The sequence below is a fragment of the Lissotriton helveticus genome, chromosome 2_1, assembly GCF_964261635.1.
Source record: "Lissotriton helveticus chromosome 2_1, aLisHel1.1, whole genome shotgun sequence".
In the NCBI taxonomy this organism is placed as follows: Eukaryota; Metazoa; Chordata; class Amphibia; order Caudata; family Salamandridae; genus Lissotriton; species Lissotriton helveticus.
The window spans coordinates 1,390,007,757-1,390,023,430 of record NC_136059.1 but is presented as its reverse complement, the minus strand read 5'-3'; positions in this window follow the sequence as shown (position 1 = coordinate 1,390,023,430).

The window sequence follows — 15,674 nt, the reverse complement described above, 5'->3', positions numbered from 1 at the left end:
CAACCAATTATTAATTCATAAATTAAAAATACATTACTTCCTACCCTTTACACCTATTAACACCACAACACACACCTAAAATTAAATACAAAATTGACAAAATTAATAACCAATTAATTACAATTAATTAACAACCAATTAATAATTCATTAATAATAAATTACTTTACACATTTAACACTATAACATCTCAATTGAACAAATAATAATGAATACAGATTAATCAATGAATTTAAAATGATTCAATTACTACCCTCCCTATAAATCCCCTATAAATCTACAACCTGCTACAGACCTAAAAACGCAAAATTCAAATAAAAACAAAATTAATAAATTGTACATAATTAAATTACTTCCCACCCTATTCCCCTATAAACCCACAACCACTACAGAACTAAAACCACAAAATTCAGAGAACTTTATTTTATAACTACTAAAAATGTAACACATATATTAAAAATACAAACAATTCTTATACAAAAACGTATATCACATACATATAAAATATATACTAAAATACATAACAATATTGGTGGCCGGACGAGCAGCGTGATGGCCGCCTGAGTAGCGAGCTCCGCCGGCTGTAACACTTATCCTTCCAAAAATTCTTGAAGTTCCCGAACGACTATTGACATACCTTGCTCCTGGTGGCAGAAGATATCCTGAGGCGCACTCGGTTGCAATCCTAAAGCCCGTGGCCACTCAGAACGCCCGAATATCGAGCCTGCCGTGTTGGCCGGTGGCCGCCCGTAGCCAGCCCCAGAGGCGCCGGAGGTCGGGGCGGGAGTCGTGCACTGTGCGAGGACGTGGTCGCGCAGGCCTGACCACTCGCTGACGACGGGAAGCGGGAGAATCCTGTTCGCCCACGACTGAAGGTGGGGTAAGGCTGCGCGCTGGCGGGCACCACCAATATAGCAAAATAAAGGCATATCTGGGCTTACGGACCCACTTGAAGACCGTGATCTGCTGGCTTGAAACTCAGCGGCAGGCGCGGCCGCCATCTTGGATTGGGCTGGCATCCAGCCGCCTTAGGGACTGTCTGTGGGTTATCTTGCGGCCCTGTTTCTCTGAGCTGGATGCCCGATTTCTCTGCTGCTTGCTGTGGCGTGGGTGCACCAGGAGCCCGGCGCTTTGACCCTCCGTTTGGCTGTGCCTGGGCTTAGCTGTCTATGCGCTGGCCTGCTGCACGAGCTGCCTACATCCAGGCTCTGATCGGTGGTGGGTTCTTGTGGGACTGCCGACTCCGTGCAATCTCTGCTCCTATCGACTGCTGCTAATTGCGAACTGGAGAGCCTCGGTCCCTGGGGGGCCTGCTTGCTGGTGTCGGTGTGCTGCTCTATATAAGCCGGGCCCATGGAGAACTACCCCTGTCCTGCGGCTGTGGTGGTGGCTGTGTTAGGCCTCTGGACTGCGCACTCTTCAAACCGTGGTGCCTAACATTGCGGGGGGACTGAGACGGCTGGTGTGATCCCTATCTTGTGGACCATCAGTGCTCCCGCGTGAGAGTGACTTCAATCTTGTGGGACACACGGTGGCTGGGGTGCATCAGATACATTGGGCAGCAGACACCTGATCATGGGGAAGGGCGATCCTCGCCAGCCAAGGCTCACGTTTGAGCAACAGAAATCGTCTAAGCAGACTGAACAGGGCGCTGAGACATCGGGGGCGAGCCGCAGACACCAACGCCGGACATGGACGTGACTGCACTGATGATGGAGGTACGTTCCAGTCTGAAAAGCATAGTTGGTGTCGCCAGATGTGGTCACTTGGACAGTGAGAGTTGGAATACTAGCCTAAACTAGAACTAGACATTCCAGGTGTCCCCAATAGAGCCTTTACATGGCGTCTCCCACCGGATGCGTTTCAGGACGCTGCTTTTACTGAGGAGATCCTGCGGGATATTGCCGACTATTTCGCCACCAACACAGGCACGGTTGCGACTGAGGCAGTCCTCTGGAACGCCTTCAAGGTGGTGATACGAGGGCATTGTATTGCACGTAGGGCAGGGGTTTTAAAATCTATCAGGAACACATTGGCGACAGTGGAAAATGAGCTTAAGATTCTTGATAACTCCTTCTGTGTAGATCCGTCGCCTGAGTTGGCCGCCCGGATTAAAGCCAAATTGTTGGTGTTCACTGAGGAGGCACAGCGCGAATTGAAATTCCTTGGGAAGCAAGCTGAGGCCCGTAGATACGGAGAAGGTGACAGGCCTAGCCGCACATTAGCCAGAATGATCAACTCCACCCATCCACCTACGCAGGTGCACACTATACATAATAACGCAGGGGAATTGGTAACCGGTAAACAGGAAATATTACAGTCCTTTACTGATTATTATGCCTCACTATACGAGTCAACACACACTGTATCTAAGGATGACCTTGAGTCCCTTTTGGAGTCAATAGCGCTGGTTTGGTTCAATAATGCGCACAGGCGCTACATGGACCGCCCCGTAACGATTCAGGAGATTGCCACTACCATTAAAGCGTTGCCGCTAAACAAGGCGCCGGGCCCGGATGGCCTTACGGTGGCATTCTATAAACAGTATGCAGAAGAGCTTGCCCCGCGCCTACATGCTGTGTTTGTTGAGGCGCAGGAGGTGGGAGTGTTGCCGGACTCGATGAGGGAGGCTCTTATTATCACGCTGCTGAAGCCCGGCAAAGATGACACATATATGGACTCTTACAGACCCCTCTCATTAATTAATATTGATGTCAAAATATATGCAAAGATAATAGCGGACCACCTCCAGCCCCTGCTTCCGATGGTGGCCCTTCCTGATTAATCGGTATTCATACCTGGCCGCGCCACCTCCCACAATCTAAGAACGGTTTTCTCAGCACTGCATTATTTGCATCCTGACACACAAGCGGCAGTGCTGTTCCTTGACGCCACGAAAGCTTTTGACTCCCTTGAGTCGCCATTCCTCTTTACCATCCTGGAACGTATGGGATTCAGCCCATTATTTGTTAATCTTATTCGCCTACTCTATACCCCCCCAAGAGCCAGAATACGCCTCAACGGCATGGTTTCGGATTCATTTCCTATATCCAGGGGCACTAGACAGGGGTGTCCACTGTCCCCACTCCTGTTCGCCATTGTGATGGAACCACTGGCTGCCAGGATTAGACAACACCACACTGCCAGGGGCATTGCATTGAGCACTCGCAGCCTACTCATCTCCCTATATGCAGATGATGTAACACTATACGTCAATAATCCAAACAAGAATCTCAATCCACTGCTGCGTGAATTTGTCAGGTTTGGGGGCTATCTGGCGTTTCCATGAACTGGTCCAAATCGGTCATATTCCCTCTGACTGACAGCACAACAGAGGTGCACTCCGATTACCCTCTTAGATGGGAGGCAGATGAGGTCAAGTACTTGGGCATCTGGATTAGCCAGAGTATACAGGAAATTTGGAACCTTAATTTCGGCAGGGCAGTGTCCTGGCTAGAGGGTAAAGTAGCTATTTGGTCGAGGCTTCCCCTATCATTAGCTGGTAGAGTTGCATTGATGAAGATGATTGTGTTGCCCAAGTTCCTTTACCTATTCACGAATGTCCCGATACCTCTGACACAACACTTTTTTACTTGCCTGCGGACCCACCTGTTGGCGCTGGCTTGGGCTGGAGGTCAGGCTAGGTTGTCTTGGGCTCTGCTGACTCTTCCTCTTCGACAGGGTGGGCTGGGAGCCCCAGACATGCACTTATACGCACTCTGCGCACAGGCCCAATATCTACACTTTTGGGCTTACCCTACGCCGTACCAGCCACATGTGGCAGTTGAGATTGACATGGTGTCTCCGTTCCCACTAGGCGCGGCCCTGTACCGTGGTGCTCCCAGGCTGTCGCAGGACATTAATACAGCTGATATGCTTCGCTGGTCTTGGAGAGAACTGCTAAAACGAGCTTCTATGTCCCTGTTGTATGCGCCTGCTGTGCCCCTCAGACACAATCCCATGATCCCATGCCTGGAGGGTGGCGGTGGTGAGATCAAGTTGGCAGGCGCTACCCTACGCACATTTGCAGACATTTACCCTGCCGGTACATTTCTAGATTTACCTACAGCAACTACTGAACACCCAGTATCCTTTAGGGACAAATTCACATATCATCAGCTCAAAGCTTCATGCAAGGCGCTGTCAGACCGTTTCCCTGAGGAGCCACCTCAGTTGCAAGCGCTGCAGAACATTTTGGCTAGGGCCTCCCGCAAGAAGCTGGTGTCGCGTCTGTATAACTCAATGCAGGAACAGTCCCCGCTGGTGGTGCCCGGGTCACATCAGATGTGGAGCGCTGAACTAGTGACGCCCCTAACCGATGAGCAGTGGTCCTTCTGCTGCAGACAACTATTGGTACTCTCCCCTAACTACAAGCTCAGACTTATACATTTTAAGTTCCTGCATAGATTCTATCGCACCCCGAAGTCTCTCCACCGCATGGGCCTTAGGGAGGATGACAGGTGTTGGAGATGTGGTGAAGAGAATGCTACCTTTTTGCATGTGGCTTGGCACTGCCCAGCATTGTTTGATTACTGGTCTGAAGTTTTTAGTGCTGTTAATCGAATCCTAGGCAGGGCAGACGCCCCATCTCCGCTTCTGGGTATACTGGGGTGGGTTGAAAACACACCACATAAGAGTAGAAAGCTGCACGCACTGCTGCTATTATATGCCAAACGGCGCGTGGCCATTCACTGGGGGCGGAGAACCAAGCCAAAATTCGGTGACTGGCTGACAGATGTTACATACGGCCACGTGCAATTGGGAACTTACTGGGATCAGATGCCGACTACTGCGCATCCTAGGGACATTTGGGAGCCCTTCCTGCAGTGGTCCTGTGCCAGGTCGACATCCCCCATGGCTGCGCCTATGAGCCCAACTGAACGGCCCTGATCTGTAGAGGTATAACAGGTCCTCCTCTTCCTATGCGAGTGTGCGATGCCATGTGCTGTGGAGCTGCTGTGATGTGGGGAGCTGTTGGAGAGTTCCCTTACTGCCCCTGTGGTTTCCACATTAGATCAAGTGTGTTCCCCCTCTTATCTGTGATTTCTCAACTAGATACTGGCCCGGACTCTGCTTGTTGACCCTCAATAGCATATTTCTAAATCCGACCTTTCTTATCTCAAAGATGCATTGTTTAATCCGATGTATAACTGTTCTGACGTACACCTATGTTCTGTGTAGTTCTGTTAAAATAGAAAATTGCATCCTTTTGTTATATAGGCAACGATGATACACTGCTTTTGTCTTCTGATGTCATTACTGTATATCAAGATGTGCTTGTTGCTTTCCCAATCTGCAATTCTTAATAAATAAATAAAAAAAATAAAAAATAAAAAAAAATACATAACAATATTAAAAAGCAATATTTTTAACAACTATGGGCATCATTAGCATCCGCCCGCCATAGCCCCGGGAAATGGGACTGCCCGCAATGCATACCCCCCATGTGTACCCTCTACACCCCAAAATGCTTAGGGCCCCTCTACTGGGTGAAAGACTGCATGCCTTTCTGTGGCGGCAAGGCAAATCCCCGCACCCATGCTAATATGGATGGCGGTGTCTAACAGACACCGCCACCATATTGAAACCTCGAACGGCAAACCGTCTTTCCGTCCCCCGGGTCCCCCCACCATAGTAATATGGTGGGGGAAATTGGCTGCGGGTGGGAGAAAATGTCGGGCGGATTGCCACCCAACATACTAATGGGCCCCTATTTTTTGCAAACAATGTTAAACACTTCAATATTTTTTAAATTTATATTCTTGGCCATGATATTATTGCTGTCGATATTTCTGACATGCTATATTAACAACTCGATATTTACACAACTCAATATTTTGTATTCAACATTCTGTCTCTGCACCCTTGAGGAGAATCGAAAAATTGCCTCAATGGTACCCTGGAATCAGTGTGCTCTGGTCCTAAGTAAATGCATCCAATTTAATGAAGTATCAAAAGATATGCCAAGAAAGTTAAAGGTCCAGACTCTATTTAAATAGTCACCCCTCCTACCATATGTAACCTTGATTTCGTCTTTCAGGGGCCCATAACCATCATGAAACATTTTTCTAAATTTACTTTGAAGTCCAAATTGCCCATAAAGGTTGTGAAGGGCTCGAAGAGCTGCTGTAACCCATTTTCTGTGTGTGCTATCAGCACAGTGTCATCTGTGTAGAGGAGAGACTGCACCAGACGTGCATCCACTACAGTGAACTACTTCCCAAAAGACTGAAGACTTGCCAACTCACGCAATACCACTGTGTGTCACATCATATCTGTTCATGGGGTCTCCTGGTGAGGAGCCAATATCACACAGTGGCATAGAACAAGCTGAAAGCACTGCAAAGAGTGGGCTTTCAGCTCCTTTTCCAAGGCTTTGAAAAGTCGATGTCCATTAAGGGGTGTGAATACACCCCCAGCGCATTTGGCACCACCATCAGAAAACTTTTTGGGGGAGGAGGAAGGACTTGGTGGCGAGAGTAGACAAAAGTGCCTCTGAGGTACTTATCAGCATGACGCCCATCCCATTCCAAGGCCCCTCCCCTTTCTCACATGGTGATTTTTTTTTAGTTGGCAAATTTGATAAACAACCGATGAGTTATTGCATGTAAGCACCAATGTGAGTAAAAAAAAGGGGGCAGGAATATAAATTAGACACTCGACAGTTATAGTAGTTATACAACACCATAACACAATAGGGCCAAAATGCTTGTCTCTCTATTTTGTTGTGTGAAAAGAATGAGGAGATGATTGTTATAGGGACACATAGGAACAGGTGTGACACTTTTTGCACTTTCCTTGCATTTGTCAGAGAGTTACACATATTGAGATTGCTTTCATATGAGAAGTGCGACATTCAGGGGATTGAAGTAGATTGATTAACCCAGACCGCTTGGCAGTTTTGTGAGCCTTCTGGGTAATTCCTCTAGAACTGTATGCAAGTGATGACGAGTTGGTTACTTTTCACATTAACATGTCATTTGAACAATGCTTGAAAAGAAGAAAGGATACCAGCAAGCTGAGTCCAACCAGCAGTGTGATGTCAGCAGCTGTGGCTTGGCTGCAGTCCGGTGGTAGTCTCTCGTTCTCTTGGCAAAAATCCTTGAAAGGGTTTCTAAGACCCAGCATTGAGGGTTAGGCAGGAGGAGTAGTTTCTGACAATTATCTACGGGCCCCAAGACCTTAGGGACACCACTGGGGACTCAAGACTCATTCAAGAAGAAGCCACCAGCAGGGTACAGAGCAAGTTAAGTTAGAACTGGTCAGCTGGGCTCTTCAAGAAGGTGGATTGCTTGCAATGTTTATGTCCCTGTAGCCATACAGGATGCTAGCCGTTGGAGGTCACTCTTCTGTCATGGTTTGAAGTGGGATTCATAAAAGGGGGTGGTGATGGACAGAGCATCTGAATTAAGCAGAACACTCATACCCAGTCAAAAGATCAGGGCTTGATCCATCACCGTTTTTTAGCTCACTGCACCATCCCAGTTCAGAACCTGGCTACATGCAAATTAGTCTGTCCCTGGCCCAGTGCATCATGGGAACAGGGCAGACCAAACTACCAAGCCAATTCTTTACTGGGATGGTGCAGTGAGCTAAAAAACGGTGATGGATCAAGCCCTGATCTTTTGACGGGGTAGGAGTGTTCTGCTTAATTCAGATACTCTGTCCATCACCACCCCCCTTTTTGAATCGCTTTGGCCACCACAAGTGTGGAAGGGTATGCTCAGATGTGAGTCCCTTGCTCACTGCACCATCAGGATTCAAGCAAGCCGGGCCGAAGACGGCTGTAATGCCAGAAACCGGTCCCCGGAAGCTTGTTTCCTTTCCAGTAAAGAATTGGCTTGGTAGTTTGGTCTGCCCTGTTCCCATGATGCACTGGGCCAGGGACAGACTAATTTGCATGTAGCCAGGTTCTGAACTGGGATGGTGCAGTGAGCTAAAAAACGGTGATGGATCAAGCCCTGATCTTTTGACGGGGTAGGAGTGTTCTGCTTAATTCAGATACTCTGTCCATCACCACCCCCCTTTTTGAATCGCTTTGGCCACCACAAGTGTGGAAGGGTATGCTCAGATGTGAGTCCCTTGCTCACTGCACCATCAGGATTCAAGCAAGCCGGGCCGAAGACGGCTGTAATGCCAGAAACCGGTCCCCGGAAGCTTGTTTCCTTTCCAGTAAAGAATTGGCTTGGTAGTTTGGTCTGCCCTGTTCCCATGATGCACTGGGCCAGGGACAGACTAATTTGCATGTAGCCAGGTTCTGAACTGGGATGGTGCAGTGAGCTAAAAAACGGTGATGGATCAAGCCCTGATCTTTTGACGGGGTAGGAGTGTTCTGCTTAATTCAGATACTCTGTCCATTACCACCCCCCTTTTTGAATCGCTTTGGCCACCACAAGTGTGGAAGGGTATGCTCAGATGTGAGTCCCTTGCTCACTGCACCATCAGGATTCAAGCAAGCCGGGCCGAAGACGGCTGTAATGCCAGAAACCGGTCCCCGGAAGCTTGTTTCCTTTCCAGTAAAGAATTGGCTTGGTAGTTTGGTCTGCCCTGTTCCCATGATGCACTGGGCCAGGGACAGACTAATTTGCATGTAGCCAGGTTCTGAACTGGGATGGTGCAGTGAGCTAAAAAACGGTGATGGATCAAGCCCTGATCTTTTGACGGGGTAGGAGTGTTCTGCTTAATTCAGATACTCTGTCCATCACCACCCCCCTTTTTGAATCGCTTTGGCCACCACAAGTGTGGAAGGGTATGCTCAGATGTGAGTCCCTTGCTCACTGCACCATCAGGATTCAAGCAAGCCGGGCCGAAGACGGCTGTAATGCCAGAAACCGGTCCCCGGAAGCTTGTTTCCTTTCCAGTAAAGAATTGGCTTGGTAGTTTGGTCTGCCCTGTTCCCATGATGCACTGGGCCAGGGACAGACTAATTTGCATGTAGCCAGGTTCTGAACTGGGATGGTGCAGTGAGCTAAAAAACGGTGATGGATCAAGCCCTGATCTTTTGACGGGGTAGGAGTGTTCTGCTTAATTCAGATACTCTGTCCATCACCACCCCCCTTTTTGAATGGTTTGAAGTGGGAGCAGGTCCAGCACTTGGGGATTTCTTAACAGGTTTCAATTGGTGCAGACCTTCTTCTGGATTCTTCAGGTCCAGCAGTGTTCTGAAGAAGGTATCCAGGAGTGCTACTTTTGTGCCTGGCACTAGCATGTGGGAGGAGGAAACTCCCTGTCCAATAGGGAAACAGTTCCCCAAGAGCATGGCAAAATCTTTCTTCTGTTGGTCAGAACTTGAGCACACCGCTGAAGTGTAGCTAGGGAAATGGGGAACTATCCCAGCAAACCAGTTCTGGAACAGATTAGCCATTCAATGAGGTTTGGTGTCACCATGGTTATTTGGAAAATGCCAGAGGCACGACAATTGATGAGTTACATCTGGGGTGCCGCTCGCAGCAGTGGGACATTGGTGCTTTTCAGGAAGGGACTTTCTTCCCCCGTTTGTTCATCGGAAGGTGTTTGATAGTTCATCAGGGCGTGGATTTCCTTGACGACCGCGGGACTGCGAGGACCAGGATTCTGAGTGGTAACACACCTGGTGCCTCTTCCCGCAGCCTGCCCGTCCGCTCGCCTGCAGCCTTTAAAACTGCTTGCGGCCCCCGCTCCACGGGAGCCGCTCGCACCAGTGGGACATTGGTGCTTTTCAGGAAGGGACTTTCTTCCCCCGTTTGTTCATCGGAAGGTGTGTGATAGTTCATCAGGGTGTGGATTTCCTCGATGACTGCGGGACTGCGAGGACCAGGATTCTGAGCGGTAAAACACCTGGTGCCTCTTCCCGCAGCCTGCCCGCCCGCTCGCCTGCAGCCTTTAAAACTGCTCGTGGCCCCCGCTCCGCGGGAGCCGCTCGCAGCAGTGGGACATTGGTGCTTTTCAGGAAGGGACTTTCTTCCCCCGTTTGTTCATCGGAAGGTGTGTGATAGTTCATCAGGGCATGGATTTCCTCGACGACTGCGGGACTGCGAGGACCAGAATTCGGAGCGGTAACACACCTGGTGCCTCTTCCCGCAGCCTGCCCGCCCGCTCGCCTGCAGCCTTTAAAACTGCTTGTGGCCCCCGCTCCGCGGGAGCCGCTCGCAGCAGTGGGACATTGGTGCTTTTCAGGAAGGGACTTTCTTCCCCCGTTTGTTCATCGGAAGGTGTGTGATAGTTCATCAGGGCGTGGATTTCCTCGACGACTGCGGGACTGCGAGGACCAGGATTCTGAGCTGCAACACACCTGGTGCCTCTTCCCGCAGCCTGCCCGCCCACTTGCTCTACATAATCACGCCCCCTTTGCGCAACGCGGGACGCGCGCGGGCGGGCCCGTTTAAGCCCGTTAAAGACCGCACAAGACCGGACCGGGCCCACCCTCTTACAACTGTTCCCCTTTTTAACTGATTCATATTTGTATGTATGCATGTAAGTATACTATTGTATATTGAAAAAGCATAGGAAGCCTGGCAACCCTCTTAGAGGTATAAGAAAATGTCCACACGGGAGAGCAGGAGTAAAGTTGCATTGGGTGGGCCACAGCTTATAGACACCTTGGACAATTTTATCATGCGAGCTAACTCTGTTATAGATCAGGGTATTAATTTGATGGAACATAGGGTGTCCCAAGATCTAGCAATGGCTAAAAGATCATCAATGGGACACATTGCATCGGCACGCACGCCTGAAAACACAAGTAGATCGAATCTTTAACAGTCCCAAGCTGTAGTACATGAAATGCCTGTTGACCAACCTGATCTTCAAGTATTGGCCTCTATTGACCCCCCTACTCTCTATGCATCGATAGATACGCAAGGTGGAAGCAGTGGTAGACAACTGCGGGAGAGACGGGAGGGAGCTATTCCAAAACGTAAGCGAGTTAATAACAAAGCTCCCGGTACTAGAAAAGCCAAGATAGCCAAAGCAGGGTGCAATAGAGATAATTGTAGCAAAGAAGGGGATGATCAAGGCCAGGGTTTGGCAATCAGGCAGGAGGTTGTGCAGGTTGATATATCGGCTGAAATCCCTGCCTAAAGAGTCCTAGACGACACTGCAATAAACAGCTCGGGCAGAAGGGATGAAATGGCTGATCCTCTGGTAAACATCTTGAGGAAGCTACTTAAAACCTTCCTTACGCCCTTGGAAGCTAGGCTGTTTTCTATAGAAAACCAGCTACATGACCTGGAGAAGGGTATAAGAACTCTGTCAAATATCAGGGTGAGAAAGGTACACCATGAAGTCCCCTTGGCCAACACATCCATAGTACAGCTACCAAATAAGTGTCCATCATTGGAGAAACGAACATCATAGTCAAAAATCTGCTGGCTTAAATAGCCCTATCTCAAATTCTGATAAGGATTCGGTAGAGAGGCTACCAAAGAGCAGACGTACTTTTAATTTACCTCCGGAAGTCTGTCCCTATGTAGTGGTTTTAACAGGGGTCCCGGAATTGGCAATGTCAACAATGGAATCGTTTTGGACATTAAAAATAAGGTATCCCACTGGCTTAACATTAATCACCCCCTACCACCAAATCTAATGAGTAAAATCCTAATGGTACGTAGGGTGCCCTGGGTGGGGTATACTAGGAAAAACATACATGGGGACTGTGTGGTTGTGAATTTTGAGGACCCACTGATGGTGGATCATATCTGCTCGTGGAGTCCTCAAGATAATAATAATGCTGTAGTAGCTAGACCACTCTCATACTTTTATAGGCCAGAGGAGCAATCTTACCGTGGAGGGAGATGGACTAGTGTTACCCACCGTGTAAGAGGTGGGATGGCACAAGGGGGCCATAGGTTTAGCAATGGCGCCTTGCGGTAATAGCCTAGGTATGAATATAAACGTTTTAGTTGACAAAGACCCACTTGTTAATACACGTGCAGGATTTATGCTTGGGATGAATGCTCCTAAAACCCAGGGACAACAAAACAATTATAATAGTCAGGCTCAAAACATGAAATTAATATCATGGAATATAGCTGGGCTTGGGAAAAATTTGAGTGATCCAGAGTGGTCTAATTATATTGAGACAAGCGTGTGCTGCTTTCTCCAAGAAACCTGGTCACTCAAATGTCCCCATACAGTAGGATATAAGACCTTTGGAATCAACGCATTACCCTCCGTAAGAGGTAGACCTTCAGGGGGCCTAATTATTTGGGTTAGTGTCATCTTGAAAATAAATATTGAAGTAGCAGATACTAACTCTATGGATATTTTGGCGCTTAAAGTTAATACACATGATGGGAGGGTGCTATATTTAATTAATGTCTATAACCGACCCTCTGCACTAACAAAGGAGTCAGTGACGCTTGGGGAGCTGGATCTCTTCCTAAATAGAACGGTAAATAAACAACCAGTAATCATAACTGGAGACCTGAACTGTAGCTATGAGCCGATTTTAGGCTTGGAGGATATATTAGAAGAGGAGGATAGTGCGAACAATATCCCCTCGTTAGACACTGTAACCCCTGTACAGTGCTCAGTTCTGGCGATTCAAATAATGAAGCTGTCTGTGGAACATGGCCTAAGGGCATGCAATGTCGTCTTCCTGCTGGTATAGTAAAAAGACCGACTTTTGTTAGGAACAAATCAAAAAGTAATCTAGATTTTGTAATTGTTTCCCTGGGCATTTGGCAACATATGCTTGATATGGAGGTCAAGGATAGGTCTGAAAGTGACCACTTCCCATTGGATCTGCTAGTTGACCCCAGCTTGTTTAATGGAGTTGATATTGGTAGCACCATTGTTTGTGAAACTGAAAGACATGAGGAAATTTTAGTGAGTAATAATAGGCGTACTCTAAAGTGGGCTCGTATATTGGAGCACGGTGAAATATTGGTGGAAATGTATTTACTTTTTACTAACACGTTTTCCCCTTATGTAACCGTCCCATTAGAGGACGAAAATTCAGTTAACTTTGTAGATAGCCATAACAAATTTTTTGCATCTTTAAAATCGTTAGTTACAAAAATGCCAAAAAAAAGCCCACCAAAAGCTAAATAATGTATCCCATATTAAGCCTTGGTTTGGGAAATCATGTAGGCTAGCAAAAACTAGCCTTTTAGTGGCAGTAGAAAGAAAGACCCCGGATGAAATCAGGCAGGCTAGAAAAAATTACAAGCAAATACAGAATGCTGAAAAAAGAGCCTGGGAAGAAGCCAGCTGGGCTGACCTGCTGGTAGCTGCCAAAGCAAAGGATAATGTCAGCTTTTGGAGACTGGTGGCGAATGGGAACCGTGTAGGAAAAGTAGTAAAAGATGTCTACTTAGATGAATTAACTTGGGTCACTCATTTTACCAAGTTATTTAAAAAACCTGACCCGCCAATATTAACCAGAGAAAATGCCCCTTGGCTCATTCCTTCTGATACGAAACTCGAATTTAGTTTAGATGAGACAGAAACAGCTATTACTGCCGTTAAAAATGGCAAAGCACCAGGTCTCGATAAAGTCCCCGGCGATTTGTATAAACCCGAGTTGAGTGTTTGGTCACCATATATTAATTATTTATGCAATACATTGGCATCTGGGGCAGATTTTCCAGAGAGTTGGAGGGGTGCGGAGATTGTTTTAATTTTTTAAAAGGGTGATAGGTCTGATCCATCCAGTTAGCTTCCAATTAGCTTAATGGACATACTTCAGAAAATTTACTCTAGACACATTTTAGGTAGAGTGAACATATGGATGGAGGATAACTCAATACTTACCAAGTTTCAAGCAGGGTTCAGAAGTAGTATAAGCACCGTGGACCAGGTCTTTAGATTCTGCTGTTTCTATTGGAAATACGTGCACGTAAGGAAGGGCCACCTTTATGTTGCGTTCGTAGATCTTAGGGCAGCATTTGACCTGGTTCTACGCGATCTTCTGTGGGATTCTCTGCATGCACAAGGGCTACCGTCGCCCCTTCTTGACCAGATAATAAAATTGCATGCAAGGAATTTTGCGAAGGTACGTGGGGGTTAAACGGGGAATTGATACAGAATATACCAATCGAGCGAGGGGTCCGACAGGGATGTGTTTTGGCCCCTACGCTATTATCACTATATGTGAATTATATTCCCACACATCTTTTAGATTGTATCAATGATTCCCCCAAATTGAATGGTGAGAAGGTTCCCGCGTTGTTATTCGCGGATGACACCATACTGATTTCCCAAACTCCCAGAGGTCTGCAGGCACTGCTAAACTCATTTAAAAAATATTGCGATAAAAAGGGGTTGGAAATAAACGTAAATAAAACTAAATACATGGCCCTAAACCCCCTTAAATCTTGTAAAACGAACTTGGTACTTAATGGTTAAAAACTAGAAGCTGTTCAGCGTTTTATTTATTTAGGGGTCTCCATTGATTCTAAATTCGAATGGAAGACACAAGTAGAAAAGAGTAAACTTATGTTCACACAGAATACGATCCCAATCATAAAAAAACATGGTGAAAGTACTAGCAAAGCTGTAACACCTGCATTGGAATTATTTAAATTCAAAGCTCAGCCCGCGGCTTTGTATGGGGCGGAAATTTGGGGACCAATGTCCAAGAATTAATTTGTAATTAATGAAAACAAATTCTTGAGAAATCTTGTGAAGATGCCAAAAGGCACTCCTTTAGTTCCATTGATGATGGATTTAAATGTGAAACGTACAGATCATTTTACCATCTTGCGACCCTTAACTTTTTGGGTAAGGCTATGGTCTATTCCTGAACTTATTGATTATAGGGATGGCCTAACCGAAATAATGAGTCTGGACGTTTCAAATGCTAATCCTTGGCTCAAGCATGTTTGTCTTTGGTTCAAGAAAATTGGTCTGCCTCAGTTTTGGGATGCACCGGAAAAACTACCCAAAAATGCTAAAAAAATACTTACGTCTGCGTTCTGGGGCTACATTTCTCATACTGTGGCAAATGAGGATAAGGGAGGAACATTAACTAACTGTTTCCTGACCTTCAAGGATTGTCCCTCTTTTGAGACTTTCCTTGATGAGATTGAACCACCGCTAGCCAAAAGCCCATTTATGAAATTTAGATATGGCAACCTCATGTATAATACAACTTTGTCTAGATGGGCCGGGAAGGGCAGTGTAGAGCAAAGTGTTCCAATGCTGAGTGATATTTGTACTATGTGTCAACAAAACTCAAAGGAAGATGATCAAGATATTCTCTTCTTCTGTCCTGCCTATGCGTTAGCAAGGAGGAAATGGATTAAGCCTCTATGTAACCTTCTTGGTGTAAGAACCTGTAAAAAGGCCCTTAGAATTATTAAGTCCGACACCAGAAGAACTATTGTATTTAGCATCAGTAGATTTCTCCTATCTATAAACTTTATTCGCAAAAGGAACGGCTGTAAATTGTAAAAGTATATGCGACCATATCACTTTACTTTCCTTTTTGTATAAATTGCTAACAACACATTAATATTGTAATTTTAATCTCTCCGACCCCTTTTCTGCCTTGTATTTATTTTATATTGAGGTCATTCTTGTTTTCTGTTATTGCTGGTAACAATGGTTTTAATATGTATTGTTTTATTCATGTATCTTTTCTGGCTCAATTTTTGCCTAAAATAAAGATGAATTGAGTTACATCTGCCTGTGACAGGGGATGTCCATTTGAAACTTCTGCAGTTGGCGGGCACATCCCCCAGGATCCTGTCA